Consider the following 18,657-nt stretch of genomic DNA (forward strand, 5'->3'; position numbering starts at 1 on the left):
TTGATCATATATACTATATGATTCACGCTTGACCTTTCGGTCTCCATGTTCCGAGGCCATATCTGCATATGCTAGGCTCGTCAAGTTTAAACTGAGTATTCTGCGTGTGCCAAACTGGCTTGCACCCGTTGTAGATGGACGTAGAGCTTATCACACCCGATCATCATGTGGTGTCTGGGCACGATGAACTTTGGCAACGGTGCATACTCAGGGAGAACACTTTTGATAATTTTAGTGGGAGATCGTCTTAAAATGCTACCATCAATCAAAGCAAGATAAGATGCATAAAGAATAAACATCACATGCAATCAATATAAGTGATATGATATGGCCATCATCATCTTGTGCTTGTGATCTCCAACTTCGAAGCACCATCGTGATCACCATCGTCACCGGCGCGACACCTTGATCTCCATCGTAGCATCGTTGTCGTCTCGCCAATCTTATGCTTCTACGACTATCGCTACCGCTTAGTGATAAAGTAAAGCATTACAGGGCGATTGCATTGCATCCAATAAAGCGACAACCATATGGCTCCTGCTAGTTGCCGATAACTTTGGTTACAAAACATGATCATCTCATACAATAAAATATAGCATCACGTCTTGACCATATCACATCACAACATGACCTGCAAAAACAAGTTAGACGTCCTCTACTTTGTTGTTGCAAGTTTTACGTGGCTGCTACGGGCTGAGCAAGAACCGTTCTTACCTACGCATCAAAACCACAACGATAGTTTGTCAAGTTAGTGTTGTTTTAACCTTCGCAAGGACCGGGCGTAGCCACACTCGGTTCAACTAAAATTGGAGAAACTGACACCCGCCAGCCACCTGTGTGCAAAGCACGTCGGTAGAACCAGTCTCGCGTAAGCGTAGGCGTAATGTTGGTCCGGGCCGCTTCATCCAACAATACCGCCGAACCAAAGTATGACATGCTGGTAATCAGTATGACTTATATCGCCCACAACTCACTTGTGTTCTACTCGTGCATATAACATCAACGCATAAAACCTAGGCTCGGATGCCACTGTTGGGGAACATAGTAATTTCAAAATTTTCCTACGCACATGCAAGATCATGGTGATGGCATAGCAACGAGAGGGGAGAGTGTTGTCCATGTACCGTCGTAGACCGTAAATGGAAGCGTTAGCACAACGCGGTTGATGTAGTCGTACGTCTTCATGATCCGGCCGATCCAAGTACCGAACGTACGACACCTCCGAGTTCAGCACACATTCAGCTCAATGACGATCCCCGGGCTCCGATCCAGCAACGCTTTGGGGATGAGTTCCATCAGCACAACGGCGTGGTGACGATGATGACGCTCTACCGGCGCAGGGCTTCGCCTAAACTCTGCGACGATATGACCGAGGTGGAATATGGTGGAGGGGGGCACCGCACACGGCTAAGGAACGATCTGTAGATCAACTTGTGTGCCTATGGGGTGCCCCCCGCCCCCATATATAAAGGAGGGAGGGGGGAGGCCGGCCGGCCCTTGTGGGCGCGCCAAGGAGGAGGAGTCCTCCTCCTAGTAGGAGTAGGACTCCTCCTTTCCTACTCCTACTAGGAGGGGAAAGGAAGGGGGAGAGGGGGGAAGGAAAGAGGGGGGCGCCGCCCCCCTCCTAGTCCAATTCGGACCAGAAGGAGAGGGGGCGTGCGGCCCTCCCTGGCTGCCCCTCTCTCTTCCCACCAAGGCCCATGTGGCCCATTAACTCTCCGGGGGGGTTCCGGTAACCCTCCGACACTCCAGTTTTCTCCGAAATCACCCGGAACACTTCCGGTGTCCGAATATAGTCGTCCAATATATCAATATTTATGTCTCGGCCATTTCGAGACTCCTCGTCATGTCCGTGATCACATCCGGGACTCTGAACAAACTTCGGTACATCAAAACTTATAAACTCATAATAAAACTGTCATCGTTACTTTAAGCGTGCGGACCCTATGGGTTCGAGAACTATGTAGACATGACCTAGAACTATTCTCGGTCAATAACCAATAGCGGAACCTGGATGCCCATATTGGTTCCTACATAACGAAGATCTTTATCGGTCAAACCGCATAACAACATACGTTGTTCCCTTTGTCATCGGTATGTTACTTGCCTGAGATTCGATCGTCGGTATCTAATACCTAGTTCAATCTCGTTACCGGAAAGTCTCTTTACTCGTTATGTAATACATCATCTCGTAACTAGCTCATTAGCTACATTGCTTGCAAGGCTTATAGTGATGTGCATTACCGAGAGGGCCCAGAGATACCTCTCCGACAATCGGAGTGACAAAACCTAATCTCGAAATATGCCAACCCAACATGTACCTTTGGAGACACCTGTAGTACTCCTTTATAATCACCCAGTTACGTTGTGACGTTTGGTAGCACCCAAAGTGTTCCTCCGGTAAACGGGAGTTGCATAATCTCATAGTTACAGGAACATGTATAAGTCATGAAGAAAGCAATAGCAACATACTAAACGATCAAGTGCTAAGCTAAAGGAATGGGTCAAGTCAATCACATCATTCTCCTAATGATGTGATCCCGTTAATCAAATGACAACTCTTTTTTCCATGGCTAGGAAACTTAACCATCTTTGATTCAACTAGCTAGTCAAGTAGAGGCATACTAGTGACACTATGTTTGTCTATGTATTCACACATGTATTATGTTTCCGGTTAATACAATTCTAGCATGAATAATAAACATCTATCATGATATAAGGAAATAAATAATAACTTTATTATTGCCTCTAGGGCATAGTTCCTTCATTCCCTACCTCTTAAATCTCGGGACGAGATTTCTTGTAGTGGAGGAGAATTGTGACGCCCGGATATTTAAGCTACAGTAAACCTCTATTAATGATGCCACGTCACCACGGTTACTGTTGCTAATCTCGGGTTGATTCGAAACCGTTTCAAAATTCAAATTTAAATTAGTGTCAACAATAGAAGTTTTCAAAAGTTGAAACAAAAATGTTCGGTGGGTGCCGAATATTACAAGGGTAATTGTAATAAAGCAAACACATTTTTATAAAATGCCTAAATGATTAAAAAAATAAAGAAAGAAAAGAAAAATAAATAAAGAAAACGTTACCGAGCGCCCCCTGCACGCGCATGTGCACGCCCACCCGCGCCCCGTGGCCGCGCCTTCGGCCATCGTGGTCGTTCATCCGCGTAGCACCCCTGACCTCCTCCCCGTGCTCACACCGCTGCTGTGCGCCCTCGTGCACGCGGCCGCCTCAGGCCACCGGCCTCCCCCTACTCCGGCGTCATGATGTGGCCGCCGGAGCCGAGTCGGGTGCGCCCCTGCCGGCCACACCCGCAGCGCTCTTTCGGGCTGTGCCCGTTAGCACCCAGCGCCCGTAACCCGCATCGACCCCCTGGTCGAATGACACATGGGGCCCAGCCCCCAAAATGTTAAAAGAAAGAAAGAAAGGAATAAAAATATAATAATTAAATATTAACTAATTAAAGAATTAATTAATTTAATTAATCTGGATTAGATTAACCTATCATCTAGTTAAAGCTAATTAACCCTGTTTAATTACTATGAGACTATGACAAGCGGGACCCACTAGTTAGTTTTACCAGTCAACAGTCAATGCTGACTGGGCTGTTGACTTTGACCGGCCCCATCAGTTAGCCTCTGCTGACTGGGCAGTTGACCAAGTCATTTGGGCCTACTGGTCAGCCACTCAAGCCCATATGTGGGTACACTTCTATGTACCCATAGCAATTTAACATTTAATTTTCGAATTAAAAATAATTTAGAAAATGATTTAAAACTTTAAAAATCAGTATAAAATAATCCGTAACTCGGATGAAAATACTTTGTACATGAAAGTTGCTCATAACAACGAGACGATTCGGGATATGCAACCCGTTCGTCCACCACACACCCCTAGCATATCGAACACGCAACTTTCCCCCTCCTGTTCATCTGTCCGAAAACACGGAACACCGGGGATACTTTCCCGGATGTTCCCCCCCTCACCGGTATCACCTCACACCACGTTAGAACACGTCTAGCTCTGCTTGTTGTCCTATTATGCACTTGCTTGCTATGTATTTACTGTTTCTTCCCCCTCTTCTCTCCGGTAGACCCTGTGACGATGTTGATGCCCCTGTAGTCGACTACGTCACCGACGACCCCTCCTTGTCTGAGCAACCAGGCAAGCCCCCCCCCTTGATCACCAGATATCGCCTATTCTCCTCTATACTGCTTGCATTAGAGTAGTGTAGCATGTTACTGCTTTCCGTTAATCCTATTCTCATGCATAGCCTGACATTGTTTCTACATCTATTGATACCTTACCTGCAATCCTAAATACTTAGTATAGGATGCTAGTTTATCATCATTGGCCCTACATTCTTATCAGTCTGCCTTGCTATACTATTGGGCCATGATCACTCGGGAGGTGATCACGGTATATACTATACATATATACATACTACAGATGGTGACTAAAGTTGGGTCAGCTCGTTGAGTACCCGCAAGTGATTCGGATAAGGGGGCTGAAAGGACAAGTGGCTCCATCCCGGTAGAGGTGGGCCTGGGTTCTCGACGGCCCCCGACTGTTACTATGTGGCAGAGCGACAGGCAGGTTGAGACCACCTAGGCGAGAGGTGGGCCTGGCCCTGGTCGGCGTTCGCCGGTTGCTTCATATAACACGCTTACGAGATCTTGGTATTTGATCTGAGTCTGGCCACTGGCCTATATGCACTTAACCAACTACGCGGGAAAGATATGGGCACTCGACATCGTTGTCAGGACCCCGACTCGATGTCACATCGATCTAGCTGGTAACACCTCATATCACTATGCGGCCTCATGCACGGTATCCCCACGGGTGTCGTCTTACCTCTTCCCGGGACCGTTTGCGCCTTTTGCTCACGTATATGATAGTGTCGCTAGCATCCATATGATAAGGAGCCCGGGCTGACATGACTAGTCGTAAACCCAAAGTGGCACAGACTTACAGGGACAGGCATCCATGACCCAGCTTCGAACGTGTCGGTCAACAGCAAGTGGGTCCGGGCTGTAGCACTGGGCTAGCAGGACTCCGGTAAACCGGGCTGTAGCGGGCTAACAGGACTCCGGTACTTCAAAGCGTGACATTTCCCCGAAGGGACAGACACAGGAACGAAGAAGGACACATGCCGGCCAGCCTAAGTGTTCCAGAGCAGTAGCAAGCTACCATGGCTCAGCGGCAACACTAGGAGACATTTCCCGGTAAGAGAGGCTACTAAAGATAAACAACTAGATAGTCAGATCCCACACATACCAAGCATTTCAATCATACACACAATATGCTCGATATGTGCAAATACAACGAAGCATCACAACATGACTCTACGACACAAGTACTTTATTTAAGGCTCAGCGAGCCATACATACACACACAAAGGTACGGGTCTCACGACCCAACATACAAGTCATACAGTCATACAAGCCAACAGCGGAAGTACTTTGTCTGGGTACAGACAACTAGTAAATAAAAGAGGCTTGGAAAGCCTAGCTATACTACGTGGTCCATCACAAGCTCAGGGTCACCACCTGGGTCTTTAGCCTACTCGTTGATGTCAACGTCTACATAGAACCCATCAGAAGGGGTTGCAACGTCTTCTGTAAAAATGTAGATATAGCAACATGAGTACAAAGGTACTCAGCAAGACTTACATCAGATCCTACATACATGCATAGTATCAAGAAGGGTTGGTGGAGTTATTGCAGCAAGCCAGCTTTGACTCTTGGCTAGGCTATCCTACGATACTCCAACTTGAAATTGTTTTGCGCACATGAGTCCACTACTCACCACTTCAATACACTACCGAGGATCCACCTCCGTCTTCCTACGGAAGAGCCATCCTCGGCACTCACACTTGTCTTGAGGCTTTTAATGGTATCCATTTACTTGTCTATGAACTATATAGGCAACCAAGTAGTCCTTTACCGCGGACGCGGCTATTCGAATAGATCATGTTGACCCTGCAGGGGTGTACCTCTTCATACATGTTTCCACCACTTAGCGTCTGCACACGACATGTGCTCGGCAGACTTCAAGCGAAAGCCGACGTGGGTGTAGACCACGACCTACCTAAACACTTAAGCCTCTAGTCCAGGTTTATCGCCTATTCAGGTTCCATCCGCAGGGAGTCCGGCCGAGGTTTCCCATACGGCCCCGAACGATGTGAACAGGGTTCCCGAGATACCTAACGGGTATTCGGTACACCGTGCCACGTACCTACCGCATCACAGCCCACCCCTACGGTCAGCGCTGTCCACGGCCTCCAGTAGGCTACAAACACCAGAAACTACTTGCAACTCCTGGACAGAGAGCTAGGGTGAATAAGAAGTCGAGCGGGGTCATATTTCAGGGCCCAATGTATGGTAGTAGCTGATTCTTAAATCACACATACAGATCTCAGTGCTTAAGGTCGGCTTCAATGAAACAACCCACCATGTACTCCTACATGGCCTCTCATCGATACCTTTACCAAATCGTGTTCACCACACCACTCTCAGTACCGACATAATCATTTCACTCTAGCCCATCACCCAGATGAACCAGACCTGACACGACTCTAAGCATAGCAGGCATAGCAAGGTAGGAACAACACATACATATGGCTCAATCAACTCCTACACATGCTAGTGGGTTTCATCTAGTTACTGTGGCAATGACAGGTCATGCAGAGGAAATGGGTTCAACTACCGTAGCACACAGCAGTTTGAATCGCGTTGTCTTAATGCAGTAAAAGAGAGCAGGAGCGAGAACATGGGATTGTATCGATATGATCAAATGGTTGGTTGCTTGCCTGATGGTTCGTTGCACGGATACGGTTCTTCGTTAGGGTAATCACGGTACTCCTCGGGGACAGAACCTGTCGCAAAGGGCATCGATACACAAGCATCACCAAACAATGTGCAACAATATGATGCATGCATGAAACATGGCAATATGAGTGTATTGGGCTAATGCAACTAAAGCCAGAAGGGTTTGAACAAATTTGAATCAAAGATTCAAATTTCAAATTCAAATATGGCCTTTTAAAGTGCTTTTCCTTGTTCTGCTTGAATCATCAATTTAACTTGTTTGATCATGCATGAAAATAGTACAGATGGATAGATTGGATTTTTCTGATCATTTTTCATATATAATTTGTCCAATTTGGAGTTACAGAATAAAAGTTATGAATTTTTGAAGTTTAATTAATATTCTGGAATTTCCTGATTTAATTTAAATCCAGAAATTCATTTACTGCGTCAGCCTGACGTCACAGTGGCATCAGCAGGTCAACAGGGCTGGCTCGGGTCAAACCTGATGTGTGGGGGCCACACGTCAGTGACAGGGGGGTTAAACAGATTTAAATTAATTCTAATTACTAATTAGTGGCGCTGGGGCCCACTGTCAGTGTCAGGGGGGGTTGACTAACAGTAGTTAGCGCTAACCTAACCATCTGGCCGACAGGGCCCACGCGTCAGTGACCCTGGGGGGTCAAACCCCAGGTCGGTCAAGTCAAACCCCACCGGCGACATGACGCCGGCGAGATCCGAGACGGCGGCGAGAGTGCTTTTGGTCGTTTCGGCCACCAAATGGACCGCGGAGGCCACCGGAGTGGAGCTGAGGACAACCCGCAGCTCTTGGCGGAGCCCGTTGGGGTCGGGGTGGCCGGAGTCGACGGCGGCGAGCTCGGCTGCGGCGGCCGGAGTTCGGGTGCGGTCGGGATCAGTGTTGCAGGGGTTTGGGGAGGCGTTGGTGCGTTCTACGTGCTCCTGGTGATGTGTGGAGCACGATGGTGTGCTCGGTTGGGCGCTACGGCGACCGTGGCCACGACGGCGACATCGCCGGCGGCGTGGAGCTCTCGGTCGAGGTGGAGCTAGGGCCTAGAGGTCGGGAGAGACCAGGGAGGAATGAGGAAACGATCCGTGAGCTCACCGGGGTTGCAGTGGGCGTCGAAGCGGGCTCGGGGACGCGCCGGAGACGACGAATTTGACGGCGACGGTGGTCGGAGTCCGAAGAGGGGAACGACGACGTGGCGGCGATGCAGGGCTTCCGGGGAGCTGTGGAGCGGTGGGGAGGAAGAGGGAGTCGAGGCGGAGCTCCTGAGCTAGTCGGGGGAGCGAGAGGTGGTCGGAGACGGTGGCTATGGCGAACGGCGGCGACGGTGGTGTTCGGTCGGGCGGGAGAGAGAGCGAGGGAGAGCCGGGGAGAGTGAATGGGGTGTCGGCGAGGTCGGGGCGACGACCAGAAGACGATCCACGCGGCGCAGCAGCGACCAGGGCGATGCAGAGAGGCTGGGTGGTGCGTGGCGAGCTCGGGCGCGCCATGCTCACCTCCCTGCCTGCTCTGGCAAGAGGAAGCAGCTGGCTGGCACGGGCCAGCACAGTGCTGGGCCGGCTGGGCTGGGCAGGTAGGTCCAGGTAAGTCTACTCCTTTTATTTATTTTTCTGTTTTCTGTTTTTATTAATATATCTGCAACTTTGTTGAATTAAATAAAATACCTAGGCAACTCCAAAAATCACCAAACTACTCCTGGTCCATAGTTGGATTATTTCCAACATGAAACATTTTAGTTTGGAGATATTTGAGCATTTAAATATTTTATATTATTTTAAATGCCCAAATTCAAATATCTATGATTTAATTCAAAAACCCTAAGATGGCCTAGAAAAATGTGCACCACTTTTGGCAGAGGTTCTGAACCAAGGCAAAAATGATGGGCATTTTAGAAGGGCATTTCAGGTTCATTGAAAAATTATTTTAGTAACCCTAGTTGGTTTCAGAGGGGACTGGGGGTTCTGTCATCCCCATTTCAGGTTTCTGCTGAAAGAGTAAACATGATGCAACACTCTAATGCATGACTAGCTAGGGTGTGACAACTCACCCCCACTCAAAAGAATCTCGTCCCGAGATTTGGGTTCCTCCGAGAAGAAGGCGGGATACTCGAGTCGAAGACGATCCTTCCTTTCCCAAGTTGCTTCATCCTCAGAATGATGAGACCACTGAACTTTGAGGAACTTGATGTTCTGACGTCGCGTGGTACGTTCGGCTTGATCGAGGATACAAATGGGGTACTCTCGATATGTAAGATTATCTTGGAGATCAAGCGTTTCGTGGTCCACTTCACGGATAGGATCCGAGAAGCAACGCCTGAGTTGAGAAACGTGGAAGACATCGTGAACTCTGGAGAGGTGCGGAGGTAGTTCCAATTGGTAGGCAACCTCTCCTCGTTTGGCAAGGATGCGAAAAGGTCCAATGTAACGAGGGGCCAATTTGCCTTTGATACCGAAACGATGGGTTCCCTTCAGAGGGGTGACCCGAAGATAAGCCTTCTCGTCAACCTCGAAAGTCATAGCCTTATGTTTTCGGTCATATTGACTCTTTTGACGGGATTGGGCTGTTTTCAACTTTTCACAAACGATACGAACCTGTTCTTCTGCTTCCTGAATCATATCCGGGCCAAAGAATTGTCTTTCCCCGGTCTCTGACCAGTTAAGGGGTGTTCGACATCGTCGTCCATAAAGAACTTCAAAAGGGGCTTTACCCAAGCTAGATTGATAGCTGTTGTTGTAAGCGAATTCGGCAAATGGAAGGCACTTCTCCCAGTCCATTCCGAACGAGATAACGGAAGCTCGAAGCATGTCTTCTAGAATCTGATTGACGCGTTCCACTTGACCACTCGACTGAGGGTGGAAAGCGGTGCTAAAGGAGAGACGAGTTCCCATAGCATTTTGGAAACTTTCCCAAAATCGAGAGGTGAAAAGACTTCCTCGATCCGAATTGATTTCCAAAGGAACACCATGGAGAGACACTATTCGGGAGATGTATAAGTCTGCCAGCTGACTAGCGGTTATACTTTCACGAACAGGTAAGAAATGAGCTACTTTGGAAAGACGATCGACCACGACGAAAATAGCATTATTCCCCCTTTTGGTCCTGGGAAAACCGGTAATGAAATCCATACCAATTTTATCCCATTTCCATTCAGGAATAGCTAAGGGTTGAAGGGTGCCAGCAGGCCGTTGATGCTCTGCTTTTACACGACGACAGACGTCGCAATTTGCAATATACTGAGCAATTTCTCTCTTCATCCTAGTCCACCAGAACCTCTGGCGTAGGTCCTGATACATCTTAGTACTACCGGGATGAATAGTGAGAGGAGATTCATGAGCCTCCTTAAGGATCAACTGTCGTAGATGCTGGTTCTTGGGAACCACTAGACGGTTCTCAAAGTACACAACACCATGATCATTTGTGGAGAAACAACTAGCACCTCCGCTAGCAATGTTCTCCTTGATTTTAGATATTCCCTTATCTCGCTTTTGGCCAGCGATGATTTGATCCGTAAGAGTAGGTTTTGCTACCAGGGTGGAAAGAAAACCTTGAGGTACAATGTGAAGGTTAAGCTTTCGAAATTCCTCATGGAGAAGCGGTTGACTTTGTTGTAACATCAGATTGTTACAATAAGATTTACGACTTAGCGCATCCGCCATGACGTTGGCCTTCCCTGGGGTGTAGGTTATTCCTAAGTCGAAGTCTGTGATCAATTCAACCCAACGTCTTTGCCTGAGATTCAGATCCGGTTGGGTGAAGATGTACTTCAGACTTTGGTGATCAGTGAATATTTCGCAACGATTACCGAGGAGGTAATGTCGCCAGGTCTTAAGTGCATAGACTACGGCTGCAAGCTCTAGATCATGAGTAGGATAATTCTCCTCATGTGGGTGCAATTGCCGTGAAGCGTAAGCAATTACGTGTCGATCTTGCATGAGAATGCAACCTAGTCCTTGTCGCGAGGCGTCGCAGTAGATAACAAAGTCCTTGGAGAAGTCTGGCGGTACCAGCACGGGAGCAGAGGTCAGGCGTCTTTTCAGTTCCTGAAAGCTGTGCTCACATTGTGGAGTCCATTCGAACTTTTTATCTTTCTTGAGGAGTTCGGTTAGAGGTTTAGCAACTTTGGAGAAGTTCTCGACAAAGCGACGGCAATAGCTCGCTAAGCCTAGAAAACTCCGAACTTGCTTGACCGATTCAGGTGGAGTCCAATCAAGGACGGCTTGAACTCGCTCAGGGTTAACAGCAATACCTTTACCAGATATTACATGACCCAGATAGGTCACTTCTGACAACCAGAATTCACATTTAGAAAATTTGGCATAAAGGTGATGTTCCCGAAGTTTCTTCAACACTAGTCTCAAATGTTCGGCATGTTCTTCCTCGTTCTTGGAGTAGATGAGTATATCATCGAGATAAACTACGACGAATTTATCTAAATACTCCATGAAGATTGAGTTCATTAACCGAGAAAAAGTGGCTGGAGCGTTGGTTAAACCGAAGGACATGACGGTGTACTCGTATTGGCCATAACGAGTAACAAAGGCCGTTTTAGGAATGTCCCCGTTTCTGATTTTGATTTGATGGTAGCCCAACCTCAAATCCATCTTGGAGAAGACTGAGGATCCAGCGAGCTGATCATACAGGTTGTTGATCCTGGGAAGCAGATATTTGTTTTTGATTGTGACCAGGTTGACAGGTCGGTAATCTACAACCATCCGGTCCGTACCATCCTTTTTCTTAACGAATAGGACGGGGCAAGCCCACGGAGATGAACTAGGGCGGATGAAGCCCTTTTTCAAGGATTCATCGAGTTGTTTCTTAAGCTCGGCTAGTTCTAGGGGTGCCATCTTATAGGGTCTTCTAGCAATCGGAACGGTTCCGGGGATGAGGTCGATTACGAACTCAACATCCCTGTCAGGTGGAACACCTGGCAATTCCTCTGGAAAGACATCCGGGAAGTCACGGACTACCGGAACGTCCTCAAGGTCTGGCAAAGGGCTGGCGTTAAGAGAATATAATTGCCGCTTGGCTATTCGGGTCAAGACATTGACTATCTTCCCCGAAGGATGGGTGAGTTGAACAGTCCTAGAGAAGCAATCAATTTTGGCTTGATGAGCTGACATCCAGTCCATACCCAAAATGATATTAATATCTGAAGATTTAAGGGCTATCAAAGATGCGAGAAAAACAAGTCTGTCGACTTGGATTTCATTTCCATGGCTTACTCTAGAAGTTTGCCATTTGGATCCCGGAGTTTGAATTACCATAGAGGATGGCAAGTCACAGAATGCAACGTTATGCAAACGAGCATAATTTTCAGATATAAAAGAATGAGAGGCTCCTGTATCGAAAAGAACAGATGCCGGGTGGCAATTAACAAGAAGCGTACCGAGAACGACGTTGGGATCTTCTTGAGCTTCTTCGGCAGAGATACAGTTGACATGGCCACGTGAAGCGGTGACCGGTTTAGCGTGGAATACTTTCCCTGTCGGCTTGCCACGGCCAACAGCTTTAGCAGATTGATTGGGGTTGGTCTGGGGACACTCACGCATATAATGACCAGATTCCCCACATTTGAAACAAGTCACGAAACTGGTACGTGGAGGAGCATTATTGGATGGACCCCCATAGGGCTTGGCTGGAGCAGACTGTTGAACGGGGCGAGGCGCCTGGAAAGATGGCCTCGGTGTGAACCTGGGTGGCAGGGCGGTGTTGGGTACCCACACGCGGCGCTTCTGAGGACCAGCACCGGATGAGGAACCCATGTCACGTCCATGCTTGCGTGTTGCGTCATAGTCAGTCTGACCAGTTTCAGCACTGATGGCTTTGTTGACAAGTTTCGAAAAAGATGTGCACTCATGCAGACGGAGGTCGCGGCGAAGCTCAGGACTAAGGCCCTTACGGAACCTTGCTTGCTTCTTGGCGTCCGTAGACACTTCCTCAGTTGCATATCGGGCGAGATTACCAAACTCCCTGCTATAAGCATCCACAGAAAGTCGGCCTTGGGTGAAACTGCAAAATTCTTCACGTTTACGGTCCATGAGACCCTCCGGAATGTGATGTTCACGGAAAGCCTCGCTGAACTCAGCCCAAGTAGTGACATGGCCCGCTGGGCGCATAGCTCCATAATTCTCCCACCATAGACTGGCGGGGCCTTCAAGATGATACGCAGCAAAGGTGACCTTGTCAGCCTCCGCTACCAGTGCGGAACGCAGTTTGTGAGAGATACTGCGAAGCCAGTCATCAGTGTCGAGAGGCTCGACGGAGTGGTGGAACGTGGGTGGATGCAATTTGATAAAATCGCTGAGTGACACCACGTTAGCCCTCTGATGGTGTGCTGTATTCTGTTCGATACGCTCCAACAAACGGTTTGTCTCCCGCTTGTTTCTCTCAGCTTCCATCATAACCTCGGCTAGTGAAGGAGGTTGAGGCAGATGTTCATTTCTGGCTTCACTGCCTTCGGCCTGCTCTTGGGAAGCAGGGTTGGCGCGCGTGTTGACCATCCTAGGTAAACAAGACAATGATTTAGTCAGAATGATAAAATTCCGACATAGGATACATAATGTAATGAATAACTCGGAATGCAAGATGATCATCCGTATGACATGGTAGATACAGAAACTGCTTCTTTATTCCATCGTCATACACACCATACAGGTTTAGTACAAGACCAAGCAAAGTACTAATACGGTGAAAAGAGGATTACATCTCATCGGAGGCATTCCAAGCTCCTATACATTATTTTTCTACATCTCCGGAAAGAGTACAAACTAGAACATATCCCACGAGTCACGCGGGACGATAGACGACACAGCTAGTGCGAACTAGTGGTACTACCACTAACTCAGACCGATCCGTAGTAGTCCTCGTAGAAGTCACCTCCATAGCCTGGAAGCTCAACATGTTCATCCAGAAACAGACGATCTCGCGGAGCTTGTGGACCATAAGGGCTAGGATGAGGCCTTGGACCAACAAACGGTGGCCTGCGGGGACCGCGAGGTGGGGTGATGCCTCCTACATCACGCCAAACCATCACGTCTGGCAGAGCAGATCTCACAGGATAGAGATCGCGCATATCTGAGAATCCAGCTTGCACCGCCGGTGCGAACCGAGTCAAAGTGGCCCAGTGGTCAGCACGGGTATTGAAGAGCTCTAACCTTAAGGCCCGATTTTCACGGTCCTTATCCTCGAGCATCTCAGCAGTGGTGCGAGTTCGTGAATCCTCCTGAGTGGAGTCAGCATAAATAGCCTGGAGATACCCTTGTGCTCCCGGAAGTGATCCTGGCATATACCGGAAATCAGAGTCCCGAAATAAACCAGATCTGACTCACATAATGGTCATCATGGAATAGGCGGCATCCTGCACAGCCATCTCAATAGTAACCCCGAGTCCATAGGAGCAGTGAAGAGGCTCGGTAGATCCAGGATAAGATGGAAATATCCTGACAGTGCATAGATACTGGCTTTGATTGAAGTCTCGGAATTGCTCTTCGACCGTGTACTCGGGATACCAACGATATCCAGCCTCAGTCATTACCCTGACCAACTTAGCAGTATGGCCGGGTACATCTAGGCATCGAGTCAGGCGAACCACTTGATTGAGGTCGCGAGTGGCCATCTGAAAGCACAATTATAATGCAAGGGCATTAGAATTTCTAGCAAAATTTCGGCAGCATAACAGCTGTAAATGCTCAAAAAGGATTTTGAGACATTTGACAAAAGATTTCGTACACACTCAACACCATCACATCAAAGTTCTGGAACCATTCTGGATACATAATGTGGTAGTAGAACTGAACTAGGCTTGTAACCATCAAACTTATAAGGTACTACTGATTAGTAACACGTGATCCTGATAGAGAAATAGATCCTAATTCCTTAACCCCCGGTGGAAAGATGGACTGACTCAGATCAGAAGGTCATAAGGTATAAGGAGTAAAAAGAGCCTTACGTTCCAACCCACAAACAATTCCCCTACATATAACTAAAGAATTTCTAGACTCAACATCGACCAGTTTGGCTTGGAGAACCTACAGGCAGTCCGACTCTGATGCCAACGCTGTCAGGACCCGACTCGATGTCACATCGATCTAGCTGGTAACACCTCATATCACTTTGCGGCCTCACGCACGGTATCCCCACGGGTGTCGTCTTACCTCTTCCCGGGACCGTTTGCGCCTTTTGGCTCACGTATATGATAGTGTCGCTAGCATCCATATGATAAGGAGCCCGGGCTGACATGACTAGTCGTAAACCCAAAGTGGCACAGACTTACAGGGACAGGCATCCATGACCCAGCTGTCGAACGTGTCGGTCAACAGCAAGTGGGTCCGGGCTGTAGCACTGGGCTAGCAGGACTCCGGTAAACCGGGGCTGTAGCGGGCTAACAGGACTCCGGTACTCAAAGCGTGACATTTCCCCGAAGGGACAGACACAGGAACGAAGAAGGACACATGCCGGCCAGCCTAAGTGTTCCAGAGCAGTAGCAAGCTACCATGGCTCGGCGGCAACACTAGGAGACATTTCCCGGTAAGAGAGGCTACTAAAGATAAACAACTAGATAGTCAGATCCCACACATACCAAGCATTTCAATCATACACACAATATGCTCGATATGTGCAAATACAACGAAGCATCACAACATGACTCTACGACACAAGTACTTTATTTAAGGCTCAGCGAGCCATACATATCACACACAAAGGTACGGGTCTCACGACCCAACATACAAGTCATACAGTCATACAAGCCAACAGCGGAAGTACTTTGTCTGGGTACAGACAACTAGTAAAATAAAAGAGGCTTGGAAAGCCTAGCTATACTACGTGGTCCATCACAAGCTCAGGGTCACCACCTGGGTCTTTAGCCTACTCGTTGATGTCAACGTCTACATAGAACCCATCAGAAGGGGTTGCAGCGTCTTCTGTAAAAATGTAGATTATAGCAACATGAGTACAAAGGTACTCAGCAAGACTTACATCAGATCCTACATACATGCATAGTATCAAGAAGGGTTGGTGGAGTTATTGCAGCAAGCCAGCTTTGACTCTTGGCTAGGCTATCCTACGATACTCCAACTTGAAATTGTTTTGCGCACACGAGTCCACTACTCACCACTTCAATACACTACCGAGGATCCACCTCCGTCTTCCTACGGAAGAGCCATCCTCGGCACTCACACTTGTCTTGAGGCTTTTAATGGTATCCATTTACTTGTCTATGAACTGTATAGGCAACCAAGTAGTCCTTTACCGCGGACGCGGCTATTCGAATAGATCATGTTAACCCTGCAGGGGTGTACCTCTTCATACATGTTGCCACCACTTAGCGTCTGCACACGACATGTGCTCGGCAGACTTCAAGCGAAAGCCGACGTGGGTGTAGACCACGACCTACCTAAACACTTAAGCCTCTAGTCTAGGTTTATCGCCTATTCAGGTTCCATCCGCAGGGAGTCCGGCCGAGGTTTCCCATACGGCCCCGAACGATGTGAACAGGGTTCCCGAGATACCTAACGGGTCTTCGGTACACCGTGCCACGTACCTACCGCATCACAGCCCACCCCTACGGTCAGCGCTGTCCACGGCCTCCAGTAGGCTACAAACACCAGAAACTACTTGCAACTCCTGGACAGAGAGCTAGGGTGAATAAGAAGTCGAGCGGGGTCATATTTCAGGGCCCAATGTATGGTAGTAGCTGATTCTTAAATCACACATACAGATCTCAGTGCTTAAGGTCGGCTTCAATGAAACAACCCACCATGTACTCCTACATGGCCTCTCATCGATACCTTTACCAAATCGTGTTCACCACACCACTCTCAGTACCGACATAATCATTTCACTCTAGCCCATCACCCAGATGAACCAGACCTGACACGACTCTAAGCATAGCAGGCATAGCAAGGTAGGAACAACACATACATATGGCTCAATCAACTCCTACACATGCTAGTGGGTTTCATCTAGTTACTGTGGCAATGACAGGTCATGCAGAGGAAATGGGTTCAACTACCGTAGCACACAGCAGTTTGAATCGCGTTGTCTTAATGCAGTAAAAGAGAGCAGGAGCTAGAACATGGGATTGTATCGATATGATCAAATGGTTGGTTGCTTGCCTGATGGTTCGTTGCACGGATACGGTTCTTCGTTAGGGTAATCACGGTACTCCTCGGGGACAGAACCTGTCACAAAGGGCATCGATACACAAGCATCACCAAACAATGTGCAACAATATGATGCATGCATGAAACATGGCAATATGAGTGTATTGGGCTAATGCAACTAAAGCCAGAAGGGTTTGAACAAATTTGAATCAAAGATTCAAATTTCAAATTCAAATATGGCCTTTTAAAGTGCTTTTCCTTGTTCTGCTTGAATCATCAATTTAACTTGTTTGATCATGCATGAAAATAGTACAGATAGATAGATTGGATTTTTCTGATCATTTTTCATATATAATTTGTCCAATTTGGAGTTACAGAATAAAGTTATGAATTTTTGAAGTTTAATTAATATTCTGGAATTTCCTGATTTAATTTAAATCCAGAAATTCATTTACTGCATCAGCCTGACGTCACAGTGGCATCAGCAGGTCAACAGGGCTGGCTCGGGTCAAACCTGACGTGTGGGGGCCACACGTCAGTGTCAGGGGGGGTTAAACAGATTTAAATTAATTCTAATTACTAATTAGTGGCGCTGGGGCCCACTGTCAGTGTCAGGGGGGGTTGACTAACAGTAGTTAGCGCTAACCTAACCATCTGGCCGACAGGGCCCACGCGTCAGTGACCCTGGGGGGTCAAACCCCAGGTCGGTCAAGTCAAACCCCACCGGCGACATGACGCCGGCGAGATCCGAGACGGCGGCGAGAGTGCTTTTGGTCGTTTCGGCCACCAAATGGACCGCGGAGGCCACCGGAGTGGAGCTGAGGACAACCCGCAGCTCTTGGCGGAGCCCGTTGGGGTCGGGGTGGCCGGAGTCGACGGCGGCGAGCTCGGCTGCGGCGGCCGGAGTTCGGGTGCGGTCGGGATCAGTGTTGCAGGGGTTTGGGGAGGCGTTGGTGCGTTCTACGTGCTCCTGGTGATGTGTGGAGCACGATGGTGTGCTCGGTTGGGCGCTACCGCGACCGTGGCCACGACGGCGACATCGCCGGCGGCGTGGAGCTCTCGGTCGAGGTGGAGCTAGGGCCTAGAGGTCAGGAGAGACCAGGGAGGAAGGGGGAAACGATCCGTGAGCTCACCGCGGTTGCAGTGGGCGTCGAAGCGGGCTCGGGGACGCGCCGGAGACGATGAATTTGACGGCGACGGTGGTCGGAGTCCGAAGAGGGGAACGGCGACGTGGCGGCGATGCAGGGCTTCCGGGGAGCTGTGGAGCAGTGGGGAGGAAGAGGGAGTCGAGGCGGAGCTCCTGAGCTAGTCGGGGGAGCGAGAGGTGGTCGGAGACGGTGGCTATGGCGAACGGCGGCGACGGTGGTGTTCGGTCGGGCGGGAGAGAGAGCGAGGGAGAGCCGGGGAGAGTGAATGGGGTGTCGGCGAGGTCGGGGCGACGACCAGAAGACGATCCACGCGGCGCAGCGGCGACCAGGGCGATGCAGAGAGGCTGGGTGGTGCGTGGCGAGCTCGGGCGTGCCATGCTCACCTCCCTGCCTGCTCTGGCAAGAGGAAGCAGCTGGCTGGCACGGGCCAGCACAGTGCTGGGCCGGCTGGGCTGGGCAGGTAGGTCCAGGTAAGTCTACTCCTTTTATTTATTTTTCTGTTTTCTGTTTTTATTAATATATCTGCAACTTTGTTGAATTAAATAAAATACCTAGGCAACTCCAAA

The sequence above is a fragment of the Triticum aestivum genome, chromosome 1B, assembly GCF_018294505.1.
Source record: "Triticum aestivum cultivar Chinese Spring chromosome 1B, IWGSC CS RefSeq v2.1, whole genome shotgun sequence".
Taxonomy (NCBI): Eukaryota; Viridiplantae; Streptophyta; class Magnoliopsida; order Poales; family Poaceae; genus Triticum; species Triticum aestivum.